Source organism: Schistocerca cancellata, chromosome 4, assembly GCF_023864275.1.
Source record: "Schistocerca cancellata isolate TAMUIC-IGC-003103 chromosome 4, iqSchCanc2.1, whole genome shotgun sequence".
NCBI classification, from domain to species: Eukaryota; Metazoa; Arthropoda; class Insecta; order Orthoptera; family Acrididae; genus Schistocerca; species Schistocerca cancellata.
The window spans coordinates 864,532,085-864,545,976 of NC_064629.1; the positions used below are offsets into that span (position 1 = coordinate 864,532,085).

Consider the following 13,892-nt stretch of genomic DNA (forward strand, 5'->3'; position numbering starts at 1 on the left):
TGTTTAATAGATTTTCCGAAATCTGTACAATCATTTCAGTTATAATATGCTGACGTTTCCACTAAAATTAATACTGTTACAATTTTTTGTGGGAAATATTTGGCATATATGACTAGCTTCCTCCAATCAGATATGCTGTCTATTACCTTCAAAATTAAAATATTAGCTTCAACAGTTGCAGATAAGAAAACTATATCTACTTCAGATGAAGATCTGAACTGATAATAACCACTTTTTCTATTGTCAATAAATATGCAATCATATTCCACCTGCAATAACTGAATGCTAAGGAATTTTGTTTCCTGATGTCGTTGTGGCAAGTGTGAACGATCTCTACCGGTACAGTTTCAATTTTAGCTCTTTAACAGTAAAGCAAAGTAATATATTGTGAAATAGTAAGAAGCTGTAAACTATCCACACTTATTTTCAAATGTTAATAGGCCATTATTTTGCAAGTTCTTCATTTTCCATTACATATCTGTTACCGCTGTTATTGTATTCATTGTGATAGTAATTTTCAAAAAACAGTTATTTACTGTTATTAAAAAACAAATTCATATACTATATTAGTGGCGTTTCAGTTTGTACTGTAACAATCTATTTAATAATCTTTTTTAATTTCATTTATTTGTCCTTTGTCTAAGGTAACTCTTCACAAACTGAATATTTAACATTCAAAAGAAAGAAATGAAATAAAACAGACAGACAAAGTTGTCACAGTAAGAAATTACAGATCGTGTGTGTGTGTGTGTGTGTGTGTGTGTGTGTGCGCGCGCTCTCTCTCTGGCAGAAGGGTCATAAGGCACATTTTACCACGTTTTTGGCAAGTATTTGACATTTTGCTTTTGTAATGTCTGGATACAGTCAAGGCTGACAGATGTTGCTCTTCATGTCTTTCGTGCTTTGCCCATGCTCACAAAGATGTGAATTTTTTCTCATTGCAAACAGAACATCTTTAAAGTGGAATTTTATTGCGTATTCGGTAGAGTGGTTCCAGATTAGTATACACGGATACTGGGTTTAAAAGTATGTCCTCTAACACTAATCATATCTCAAAATAATTATTTGCCCTGTCTTCTATGGTATCTTATCCCTTCTCATGTGGCAGTGTGCACTGTGCTGTCTGTATGCTATTATTATGGAACAGTACTCTTCTGTCACTGCTGGAATAATGGTTGTTCTTCTTGGTTTCAGTCCTTTGTCTCAACGAAAATGGATTCATATGCTGCACAGAACACCGTTTGAAGCACGTCCAGCATGGTGGGATTGTTCCAATAGACAGTCTCTTTCAATGTGCCCCACAAAAAGTAGCCATAAGGAGCCAGATTGGGGAATATAGAGGCAAATCCATTCCTGCACGAGTAAATTTGCAATAATCCAACGAAATGACTATTCACGAAGTATTCATCAACAATGGGAAGCAACATACGAATGTAATGTAATTGATATATACACTCCTGGAAATTGAAATAACAACACCGTGATTTCATTGTCCCAGGAAGGGGAAACTTTATTGACACATTCCTGGGGTCAGATACATCACATGATCACACTGACAGAACCACAGGCACATAGACACAGGCAACAGAGCATGCACAATGTCGGCACTAGTACAGTGTATATCCACCTTTCGCAGCAATGCAGGCTGCCATTCTCCCATGGAGACGATCGTAGAGATGCTGGATGTAGTCCTGTGGAACGGCTTGCCATGCCATTTCCACCTGGCGCCTCAGTTGGACCAGCGTTCGTGCTGGACGTGCAGACCGCGTGAGACGACGCTTCATCCAGTCCCAAACATGCTCAATGGGGGACAGATCCGGAGATCTTGCTGGCCAGGGTAGTTGACTTACACCTTCTAGAGCACGTTGGGTGGCACGGGATACATGCGGACGTGCATTGTCCTGTTGGAACAGCAACTTCCCTTGCCGGTCTAGGAATGGTAGAACGATGGGTTCGATGACGGTTTGGATGTACCGTGCACTATTCAGTGTCCCCTCGACGATCATCAGTGGTGTACGGCCAGTGTAGGAGATCGCTCCCCACACCATGATGCCGGGTGTTGGCCCTGTGTGCCTCGGTCGTATGCAGTCCTGATTGTGGCGCTCACCTGCACGGCGCCAAACACGCATACGACCATCATTGGCACCAAGGCAGAAGCGACTCTCATCGCTGAAGACGACACGTCTCCATTCGTCCCTCCATTCACGCCTGTCGCGACACCACTGGAGGCGGGCTGCACGATGTTGGGGCATGAGCGGAAGACGGCCTAACGGTGTGCGGGACCGTAGCCCAGCTTCATGGAGACGGTTGCGAATGGTCCTCGCCGATACCCCGGAGCAACAGTGTCCCTAATTTGCTGGGAAGTGGCGGTGCGGTCCCCTACGGCACTGTGTAGGATCCTACGGTCTTGGCGTGCATCCGTGCGTCGCTGCGGTCCGGTCCCAGGCCGACGGGCACGTGCACCTTCCGCCGACCACTGGCGACAACATCGATGTACTGTGGAGACCTCACGCCCCACGTGTTGAGCAATTCGGCGGTACGTCCACCCGGCCTCCCGCATGCCCACTATACGCCCTCGCTCAAAGTCCGTCAACTGCACATACGGTTCACGTCCACGCTGTCGCGGCATGCTACCAGTGTTAAAGACTGTGATGGAGCTCCGTATGCCACGGCAAACTGGCTGACACTGACGGCGGCGGTGCACAAATGCTGCGCAGCTAGCGCCATTCGACGGCCAACACCGCGGTTCCTGGTGTGTCCGCTGTGCCGTGCATGTGATCATTGCTTGTACAGCCCTCTCGCAGTGTCCGGAGCAAGTATGGTGGGTCTGACACACCGGTGTCAACGTGTTCTTTTTTCCATTTCCAGGAGTGCTAATTTTAAACTATTATTCGGCTGAATGGCAAGGAATTTTATGCAGGGTCGTTAATTTACGGTGTGAAAGTCGTATCTGTTTCTGTGATTGGTTGTAAATTGTTCAAAATTTGGTAGTGATTATCTTTAATAACATTCAGAGTCCAAAAGCACCTTGGTATCAGTTACAAGCCTGCTCTGCTATTAACACTCATGCATTTAACATAATAAAGATTGAGTTGTAAATCATTATGCCTGATGATTTTTATTTTCTTTTAAACATTTGATATATTAGATCCGTTATTTTTGTAGGCCATGGGCAAATGTTAACTGAGTTCTGAAAATCTATGGTAGGATATGTGATGTACCTAAAAAAATTAGTTCTCTATCAGTACAGATTTGTGAAGTGATACTTTGCTTTTTGCTAGTGAAGTAAAGCACCACACTTACTGTGTTTGCATGTAAAATCTTGTTGGTCTCACAACGGAAGGCTATACAAACTTCGTTATATATCCCCAGTGTCATTGTTTTGTATTATAATTACAATGAAATAAATGACTAAATTGAAAAGACAGTTTGTGTACAGGTATATCAGCTACTAAAAAGGAAATGCACTGCATTAATTTAGAAATTTGCATTTTTGGTCATATAATAATACTTAAAATTCATGTTTCTACCTTCTTAAAGTTAGAATTTTTGCAAAGAATTAATGTAATGCTTCTATGACAATGTATTTCAGGATTATGGTAATATTTGACAGTGCTTCTGCAGTTCTTAATTGTAGGTTATCCTTCATGGGATATATTACTTTCAATCTAACTGTAAACCATAAATACCCCCATTCCTAATTTAATTTATACTGAACTGTCTTCGGGGAAAAAAGATTCACATAGTTGCAGAAATTTATGTATGGTGGATTAAACATTGCTTTTTCCCACAAATTCTCCCTAAATATCATGATCTAACAGTATTTACCTTTATGAGACACAATATATAGCAGGTGCCCTTTTAAGAGTCGCCAGGCGCATATTCCTTGATGTTTCGGCAGAAATTTGCTATTTAATTTGTGCAAAGTGTAGCTTAAGTCAGCCCAAAAAAACTCTGCTCATCACGCCTTTCATCTGAGACGAAATGTCGACGGAAAGCATCGGTTTGTATCCCGTTACAAACAAAATGATTTTCAAAGCTGAATCTTACGTGCCCATTCGGCAGAGCGTTCTCAGATTAATCTAGTGCGGTATTTTTTATCGATATGTATTAATAGGGACAGTAACACACATAGAATAGGGTAGGTGGAGGTAAAAGTGCTCTAATTTTGGTTTTACTAAATATTTAAGAGAAACTTGGAACAATATTATATTAATTACCCATGCAACATATAGTTTGACATATTGGTAACATTGTGTGAATGTTTCTGTGCCTCCCAATTATTATTATAGGAATAATAAAAGATTTCCTAAAAAGTAAATTAGCGTTCTCTTACCCATGCTGTGGGGTAAAAGTATACAGGCCTGGGGCAAGAGCGTGCAGTGCGACTTTCACTCCAACCACAAAGAAATAGAAAGAGTTGCCAATAAATACGTGGAAAACCAAATTTGGTACTCTTTATCTAAAAATGCACATGTACATAATATTATTATAACTAAGAACAGCGTTTTACGCATTTCAATTTCACGAACTGAACCTAGTTGACCGGCAAGGGTTACTCCGCCTAACTTTGAACACTGACGCAACTAAAGCGGACAATGAAACAAAATACATATTCCTCTTGTAGAATAACGGAAAGTAACATAAAAGACCCATTTTGAAATTAAGATACTTTAACACGATGAAATGGAAATGGGAAAGGTTGCCTATCCAAACTTGCATTTCAACGAAAATTTCAGTAAACTTGTAAGCCGGACAGATCGTCGGCAAAACTAATTGTAGTCACAAATCTTCCAGAGCATTTATGAATTGATTCTGATAGTCTTTTACAAATGTCTTTAATTTCGATATAAGCGCGTGTAAAAATCTGCATCGTAACGATGACTGAAGCAATGAAGCACTTTTAATAGGTAAAGGCGAAGCAAAGTTTTAGTGTTCCGTGGACTTTTACAACTCCTGTCCTTATAACAGAACTATCTTCTACATCAGCTTCGTCCTCTGAAAAATTCGCGACCAGGTCAGAGCTATTGTTTGCAGAAACATCTATGCCTCTGATTCCGACGAAGATAGAGTAAGAGTTTGTTTCTTTGAAGGATTTTTAACAGTAGAAAGTGTCTGAAACTTCCTGGCAGATTAAAACTGTGTGCCCGACCGAGACTCGAACTCGGGACCTTTGCCTTTCGCGGGCAAGTGCTCTACCATCTGAGCTACCGAAGCACGACTCACGCCCGGTACTCACAGCTTCTGCCAGTATCTCGTCTCCTACCTGAGTAGAAAGTGTCTACTTCTTTCTACTACTTCTGGCAAGGGATTTCTTTTTTTTTTTTTTCTCGTGATCTAAAGTTTTCTTTTCAGCATATTCCGCCTCCCATATTGCCTTATGAGGCCTTGAAGTTAACCACCCTGACGAACACCCCTTCCTAAGTTTCAGTTTTATTTGAACTTTTGGAAGTGGAATTATTCGTCTGGTGATACCAGGGGTGCAACAGATGAAGTATTGGCAGAAAAGGAGGATGTGCTGGGAGAGGAGCTAGCTCGGCAGTTAGCAGATGAAAGATGGGCAGACGACTCACTAACGATGGGAGATCCTGGTTCCGAAGTAATAAACTGTGGGTCCTGGTTGGCATTATTTCCAGCATTGTGCTCCTTGTCTTCTAGAGTGATTTCCTTGTTCCTTGGTGATTCACCCTCTTTATTTCCACCAATGACTATGAATTGTCGTTCATCAACTCGTAAGAACCATTGTCAAAATATCAATTAGTCACTTCTGACGCCGCAAAATCTGCATCTGAAAATTTGTTTCGATTGACAGAAAAAATTCCCATGGCACTGAAATCTGTTTCGACATTTTCAACAGTAACCGCCTTTTCAAATGCCACTTTCATCCGTTCAACTGCGTCATACAAGCTCAAGACCTGCCCGGGATGACGCACATTCCACGAATCTACTGCCGTGTCGTAAAATGCCTTGAAAGACCTGAAAACAATGCCGTCAAGTGGCTGTGTCTTGGCTGCTATGAGGTGAAAAATCTTAGCATATGTTTGTGGCTATTTTTGGAGAAGGAAACAGCCTCCAAGGATGTGTGGGAGATATGATTATCCAAGATTAATAAAATGGGCTTGTTGACTTTGAGATGCATAAACATTTTGAAATGATTAAACCATGTAATAAATGCTATTGCCGTTATGTAGCCTTTATCGGATATAGCCAAAACATATCCCTTTGGACCTCTATTTATCACTAAGGGATAACGTCGCTTCCGTGCAGAAATGAAGGGTAGCACGTGGTGTGTAACAGTGACTATTTGCTTCTGTTCTGCAGCCACTGATTCTCCCTCCCCCTTCTTCTCTCTTTCTTGTAGGAGCTACATGTTAAAGGAGCTTATAAGGGACAGTCTGAACGCTTGTCTCGTCCATGTTGTAAATACGATCGGAAGGAAACCCATATTTCTCTAAGAATGCTTCCTGATTGTCAAATCATTTCTTTAATTGTGTCTTGTTAAACCCCATTATGCGTGCTACGCTGCTTTTCCGGGTCGTTCTGTGGGGCAATTTATTTCTTTTCATAAACTCATGGGTGAATTCTCTACCAGAAAGTCGTTTTTCAACTGAAAACCTATGACTGGTGCAGTTTTCTTTTCGGTTAATTCAAAAAGTAAATGTCGTAATTATCTGAGAGTAAGGCCGAAAAAAATGCAACGCTGCACTATTGCTTGCTCTTCCTCCAATGAAAAAAAATTTGTTAATCGCCGGAGCTGCTCACTATCTTTGCCAGTTTTACAACGTTTTCGTGAGGCAGCCTCTGGAAAGCTAATAGCTTTGGCTGCTTGCCGAGTTGAGCACCCATTTTCGATAAGGCCAACAGCTTGGTGGTAGGACTGCTCAATTAAAGGTTGTCGAGTTGATGTTCTCGGTCGTTTTCTGGAAAACAATGCTTTCATGGACACATGTGATTGTATTAGAAGTGTGTTTGAGAGGTAGGTGTATTTGAAAAAAGGACTACCCAACGAATTAAAGATTACAGAACAGGAAAATTTCAGTTCTCTGAAGTGAACCACGGGGCATCTAAGGTAAATAAACACGAACAAAATATACTTGAATATGCTAGACGGGACTACACAGGTCAAAGTGCAGGTTATGGAGTAAAAATCCGCAAATAGTTTCTTGATGGAGTAAAAGTTCTCAAATATTTTCTTGATAGGGTAAAAGTGCGCACTGCGGACTTATACCCATTTACAGCTGCATACTTGTACCTCATTCCGCTGTTTTTTCCGGCAATCTACGGATAATACATACAGCTAAGTCATTGAGATCAAGGTGGATATTGGAAGCTGACAGCCACCAGTTCTACTGCCGCATTGTAGGATTTTTAAGTGGATTTAGGCTCACCTAACACTCAATGAAAACTATACGAATTTTACGTGTAAAACATACAATAGTGAATTACCGCACTTTCTCCAGCTCTAAGCGTCCGATTACCACGATGTACCACAACAGAAATGAGAAAATGATGACGTGTGCGCTACCTGGTGGTAGAGTAGTGCCTTAGGGGCCCGAAAGCTTGATGCGTAGTCTTTCCCCATGCGTGCTCTTACCCCACCTACTCTAAACAGTACTCCAGCAACAACAGCACCGATATGACCCGTGCTAAGTGCTAACTCCAAGCAGCATCACTGCTCGTTCGCTGCTGGAGTATACGTTATTCTTCGAATTTAACTATCCTCATTCATAAATATCCATAAAACAAATATCACACTGCACTAAGCTGGGACCACCCTATCGAATGGATACATAAAATTCCGCTTTAAAAATAATTTTGTATGCAACGGGAAATAAACTAACGATCTTCGCTGACACTGAACATCGCAAGAGCAGTATTTTTTTGCGATGACTATTGCTACAGATGGAAAAAACGTAATGGCAAATATCTGCGGTAACTCCACAAAAAATGCACCTCATGCCTGTTAGGAGGTACACTATGTGATCAAAAGTATCCGGACACCCCCAAAAACATACGTTTTTCACATTAGGTGCATTGTGCTGCCACCTACAGCCAGGTACTCCATATCAGCGACCTCAGTAGTCATTAGACATCGTGAGAGAGCAGAATGGGGAGCTCCGCGGAACTCACGAACTTCGAACGTGGTCAGGTGGCTGGGTGTCACTTGCGTCATACGCCTGTACGCGAGATTTCCACACTCCTAAACATCCATAGGTCCCCTGTTTCCGATGTGATAGTAAAGTGGAAACGTGAATGGACACGTACAGTACAAAAGCGTACAGGCCGACCTCGTCTGTTGACTGACAGAGGCCGCCGACAGTTGAAGAGGGTCGTAATGTGTAATAGGCAGACATCTATCCAGACCATCACACAGGAATTCCAAACTGCACCAAGATCCACTACGAGTACTATGTGAGTCAGGCGGGAGGTGAGAAAACTTCTATTTAATGGTCGAGCAACTGCTCATAAGCCACACATCACGCCGGTAAATGCCAAACAACGCCTCGCTTGGTGTAAGGAGCGGAAGCACTGGACGATTGAACAGTGGAAAAACGTTGTGTGGAGTGACGAATCGCGCTACACAATGTGATGATCCGATGGCAGGGTGCGGGTATGGTGAATGTCTGGTGAACGTCATCTGCTAGTGTGTGTAGTGCGAACAGTAAATTCGGAGGTGGTGGTGTTATGGTGTGGTCGTGTGTTTCATGGAGAGGGCTTCCACCCCTGTTGTTTTTCGTGGCACTATCACAGCACAGGCCAACACTGATGTTGTAAGGACCTTCTGGCTGCCCAATGTTGAAGAGCAATTCGGGGATGGTGACTGCATCTTTCAACATGATCGAGCACCCTTTCATAATGCACGGCCTGTGGCAGAGTGGTTCGACGACAATAACATCCTTTTAATGGACTGGCCTGCACAGAGTCCTGACCTGAATCCTACGGAACACCTTTGGGATGTTTTGGAACGCCGTCTTCGTGCCTCACCGACCGTCATCGATACCTCTCCTCAGTGCAGCCCTCCGTGAAGAATGGGCTGCCGTTCCCCAAGAAATCTTACGGCTCATGATGGAACGTATGCATGCTAGCTGTCAGGAAGGCGTAGGGGCCACCACCGTATTGATTTCTAGCACTACCGATGGAGGGCTCCACGAACTTGTAAGTCATTTTCAGCCAGGTGTCCGGATACTTTTGATCATATAGTGTACGCCCGTATTTGGGGACAATGACCTGTGAAGGTCAGTGTTGGATCTGAAATCAGAGACGAAGTAACAAAATGTGTGCTTTTGTACCTTTGTTGTAAGTTATTTCTTCAGTCTGCTCATGGTATGTGGCTTAGTCCCACGTGTAGTTTTCACTGTGTGACATCTACGATAATAATGTAATTTGATTTTGTTGTAATAGTACACAAGGTCCATGAACCATAGACCTTGCCGTTGGTGGGGAGGCTTGCGTGCCTCAGCGATACAGATGGCCGTACCGTAGGTGCAACCACAACGGAGGGGTATCTGTTGAGAGGCCAGACAAACATGTGGTTCCTGAAGAGGGGCAGCAGCCTTTTCAGTAGTTGCAGGGGCAACAGTCTGGATGATTGACTGATCTGGCCTTGTAACATTAACCAAAACGGCCTTGCTGTGCTGGTACTGCGAACGGCTGAAAGCAAGGGGAAACTACAGCCGTAATTTTTCCCGAGGACATGCAGCTCTACTGCATGATTAAATGATGATGGCGTCCTCTTGGGTAAAATATTCCGGAGGTAAAATAGTCCCCCATTCGGATCTCCGGGCGGGGACTACTCAGGAGGACGTCGTTATCAGGAGAAAGAAAACTGGCGTTCTACGGATCGGAGCGTGGAATGTCAGATCCCTTAATCGGGTAGGTAGGTTAGAAAATTTAAAAAGGGAAATGGATAGGTTAAAGTTAGATATAGTGGGAATTAGTGAAGTTCGGTGGCAGGAGGAACAAGACTTTTGGTCAGGTGATTACAGGGTTATAAATACAAAATCAAATAGAGGTAATGCAGAAGTAGGTTTAATAACGAATAAAAAAATAGGAGTGCGGGTTAGCTACTACAAACAGCATAGTGAACGCACTATTCTGGCCAAGATAGACACAAAGCCCATGCCTACTACAGTAGTACAAGTTTATATGCCAACTACCTCTGCAGATGATGAAGAAATAGATGAAATGTATGACGAGATAAAAGAAATTATTCAGGTAGTGAAGGGAGACGAAAATTTAATAGTGATGGGTGACTGGAATTCGTCAGTAGGAAAAGGGCGAGAAGGAAACATAGTAGGTGAATATGGATTGGGGGGAAGGAATGAAAGAGGAAGCCGCCTTGTAGAATTTTGCACAGAGCATAACTTAATCATAGCCAACACTTGGTTCAAGTATCATAAAAGAAGGTTGTATACCTGGAAGAATCCTGGAGATATTAAAAGGTATCAGATAGATTATATAATGGTAAGACAGAGATTTAGGAACCAGGTTTTAAATTGTAAGACATTTCCTGGGGCAGATGTGGATTCTGACCACAATCTATTGTTTATGAACTGCAGATTGAAACTGAAGAAACTGCAAAAAGGTGGGAATTTAAGGAGATGGGACCTGGATAAACTGAAAGAACCAGAGGTTGTAGAGAGTTTCAGGGAGAGCATAAGGGAACAATTGACAGGAATGGGGGAAAGAAATACAGTAGAAGAAGAGTGGGAAGTCTGAGGGATGAAGTAGTGAAGGCAGCAGAGGATCAAGTAGGTAAAAAGACGAGGGCTAATAGAAATCCTTGGGTAACAGAAGAAATATTGAATTTAATTGATGAAAGGAGAAAATATAAAAATGTAAATGAAGCAGGCAAAAAGGAATACATACGTCTCAAAAATGATATCGACAGGAAGTGCAAAATGGCTAAGCAGGGATGGCTAGAGGACAAATGTAAGGATGTAGAGGCTTGTTTCACTAGGGGTAAGATAGATGCTGCCTACAGGAAAATTAAAGAGACCTTTGGAGAGAAGAGAACCACTTGTATGAATATCAAGAGCTCAGATGGCAACGCAGTTCTGAGCAAAGTAGGGAAGGCAGAAAGGTGGAAGGAGTATATAGAGGGTTTATACAAGGGCGATGTACTTGAGGACAATATTATGGAAATGGAAGAGGATGTAGATGAAGACGAAATGGGAGATAAGATACTGCGTGAAGAGTTTGACAGAGCACTGAAAGACCTGAGTCGAAACAAGGCCCCGGGAGTAGACCACATTCCATTTGAACTACTGATGGCCTCGGGAGAGCCAGTCATGACAAAACTCTACCATCTGGTGAGCACAATGTATGAGACAGGCGAAATACCCTCAGACTTCAAGAAGAATATAATAATTCCAATCCCATAGAAAGCAGGTGTTGACAGATGTGAAAATTACCGAACTATCAGTTTAATAAGCCACAGCTGCAAAATACTAACGCGAGTTCTTTACAGACGAATGGAAAAACTGGTAGAAGCCGACCTCGGGGAAGATCAGTTTGGATTCCGTAGAAATGTTGGAACACGTGAGGCAATACTGACCTTACGACTTATCTTTGAAGAAAGATTAACAAAAGGCAAACCTACGTTTCTAGCATTTGTAGACTTAGAGAAAGCTTTTGACAATGTTAACTGGAATACTCTCTTTCAAATTCTGAAGGTGGCAGGGGTAAAATACAGGGAGCGAAAGGCTATTTACAGTTTGTACAGAAACCAGATGGCAGTTATAAGAGTCGAGGGGCATGAAAGGGAAGCAGTGGTTGGGAAAGGAGTAAGACAGGGTTGTAGCCTGTCCCCGATATTATTCAATCTGTATATTGTGCAAGCAGTAAAGGAAACAAAAGAAAAATTCGGAGTAGGTATTAAAATTCATGGAGAAGAAGTAAAAACTTTGAGGTTCGCCGATGACATTGTAATTCTGTCAGAGACAGCAAAGGACTTGGAAGAGCAGTTGAACGGAATGGACAGTGTCTTGAAAGGAGGATATAAGATGAACATCAACAAAAGCAAAACGAGGATAATGGAATGTAGTCGAATTAAGTCGGGTGATGCTGAGGGAATTAAATTAGGAAATGAGACACTTAAAGTAGTAAAGGAGTTTTGCTATTTGGGGAGTAAAATAACCGATGATGGTCGAAGTAGAGAAGATATAAAATGTAGACTGGCAATGGCAAGGAAAGCGTTTCTCAAGAAGAGGAATTTGTTAACATCGAGTATAGATTTAAGTGTCAGGAAGTCGTTTCTGAAAGTCTTTGTGTGGAGTGTAGCCATGTATGGAAGTGAAACATGGACGATAACTAGTTTGGACAAGAAGAGAATAGAAGCTTTCGAAATGTGGTGCTACAGAAGAATGCTGAAGATAAGGTGGGTAGATCACGTAACTAATGAGGAGGTATTGAATAGGATTGGGGAGAAGAGAAGTTTGTGGCACAACTTGACTAGAACAAGGGATCGGTTGGTAGGACATGTTTTGAGGCATCAAGGGATCACAAATTTAGCATTGGAGGGCAGTGTGGAGGGTAAAAATCGTAGAGGGAGACCAAGAGATGAATACACTAAGCAGATTCAGAAGGATGTAGGTTGCAGTAGATACTGGGAGGTGAAGAAGCTTGCACAGGATAGAGTAGCATGGAGAGCTGCATCAAACCAGTCTCAGGACTGAAGACCACAACAACAACAACAGTACACAAGTGTTACTGTGCCTACTGATCTGAACGGAATTTTCCACATTGGTGACCCATGCCAAGCATACCAAATAATCAGTAATTCTGTAAAGCCCAGTGCTATATTCCCACCAAATTAGACATGGGTTATTGGGATCTTTCCCCCAACCAACTACTGTTTTTAGTGGACTACAAGATATGATTATGTTCCTCCTCCCACACAGATGGATGGCCATGTGGAATATTTGCAACGAATTAGTGTGGTCCAGCGCTTTTGATCTTAATGTCTTCACCAATGAGACAAATCAAACTACCTCGTTACAAAACTGTGTTTAAGTGCCTGAACCAGATCTTGCGTGAAATTCTACTGGAAAGGTTATGTCCCACGCGCATACCATTGTAATTCCATGCCAGAAATTCAGCAGAAGAACCCATTTCTTCTCCCATGTGGAACCTGGCCAGCCGTGTCACATGATAAGAACTGTGGTTTACGTCCCACACCATGCATGATCAGCGGGTTTCCGTATGACGACAGCCCTGGATCACATAACCTAGTTCTATACAGTCACTATTTCACTGATGTTCTTACACCATGGCGTTCGTTACCTAAACTGCCATCATTTCAACCCGAGCATCCGCAGATTAGGTTTGCCATCGCAAAAACTGTTCTGATTAACCACACCGTCGTCGAAGATACAGCAGAGTAGTCTGCTTTGTTGTGCAATATTGCCGACTACACGTGTATCATCAGTGACAGCATACGATCACGTCTAATCACTCGCAGGCCAAAGGCAGCCTTACTAGGTCTAAAAGTTCAGCAGGCGATTTATACAGAAAAGCTGAATGGCAGAATATCCTCCCAATTCTGGAAACATCTGCGGGAATTAATGGACACTACTCTTATGGATGAAGATATGGACAAGGAAGTTACCGCTTTCATTCAAGTTTTCTTTAATTTCAAATGGGGGCAACTCAATGAGAACAAGCTAGGATCGCCTACCGGATTTTTGTACATCGGTATCAACGCCATTATTACATAGGACCCAACAGCGACAGCTCCATTATACATCTCATCACAGCGACGAGAAGCCGAAGTGAGACAAATGCATGTGGAGGAACACGACTGGCTGCCGGATGTAAACAACAGCTGTCTCCCAGGATTCCTCACGATCAGCTGCATGCATCAGACCGGTCACTCATGGTTCCAACCACAG

The 13,892-nt window shown here is 42.5% G+C and overlaps 1 protein-coding gene across 1 annotated transcript in view; it reads right to left on the reverse strand.

Annotated features, from left to right (window-relative positions):
- The window catches only part of LOC126184477 (dynein axonemal heavy chain 7-like), a 1,143,184-nt gene that overhangs the window by 810,085 nt on the left and 319,207 nt on the right, over window positions 1–13,892 (reverse strand). The window lies entirely within an intron of this gene.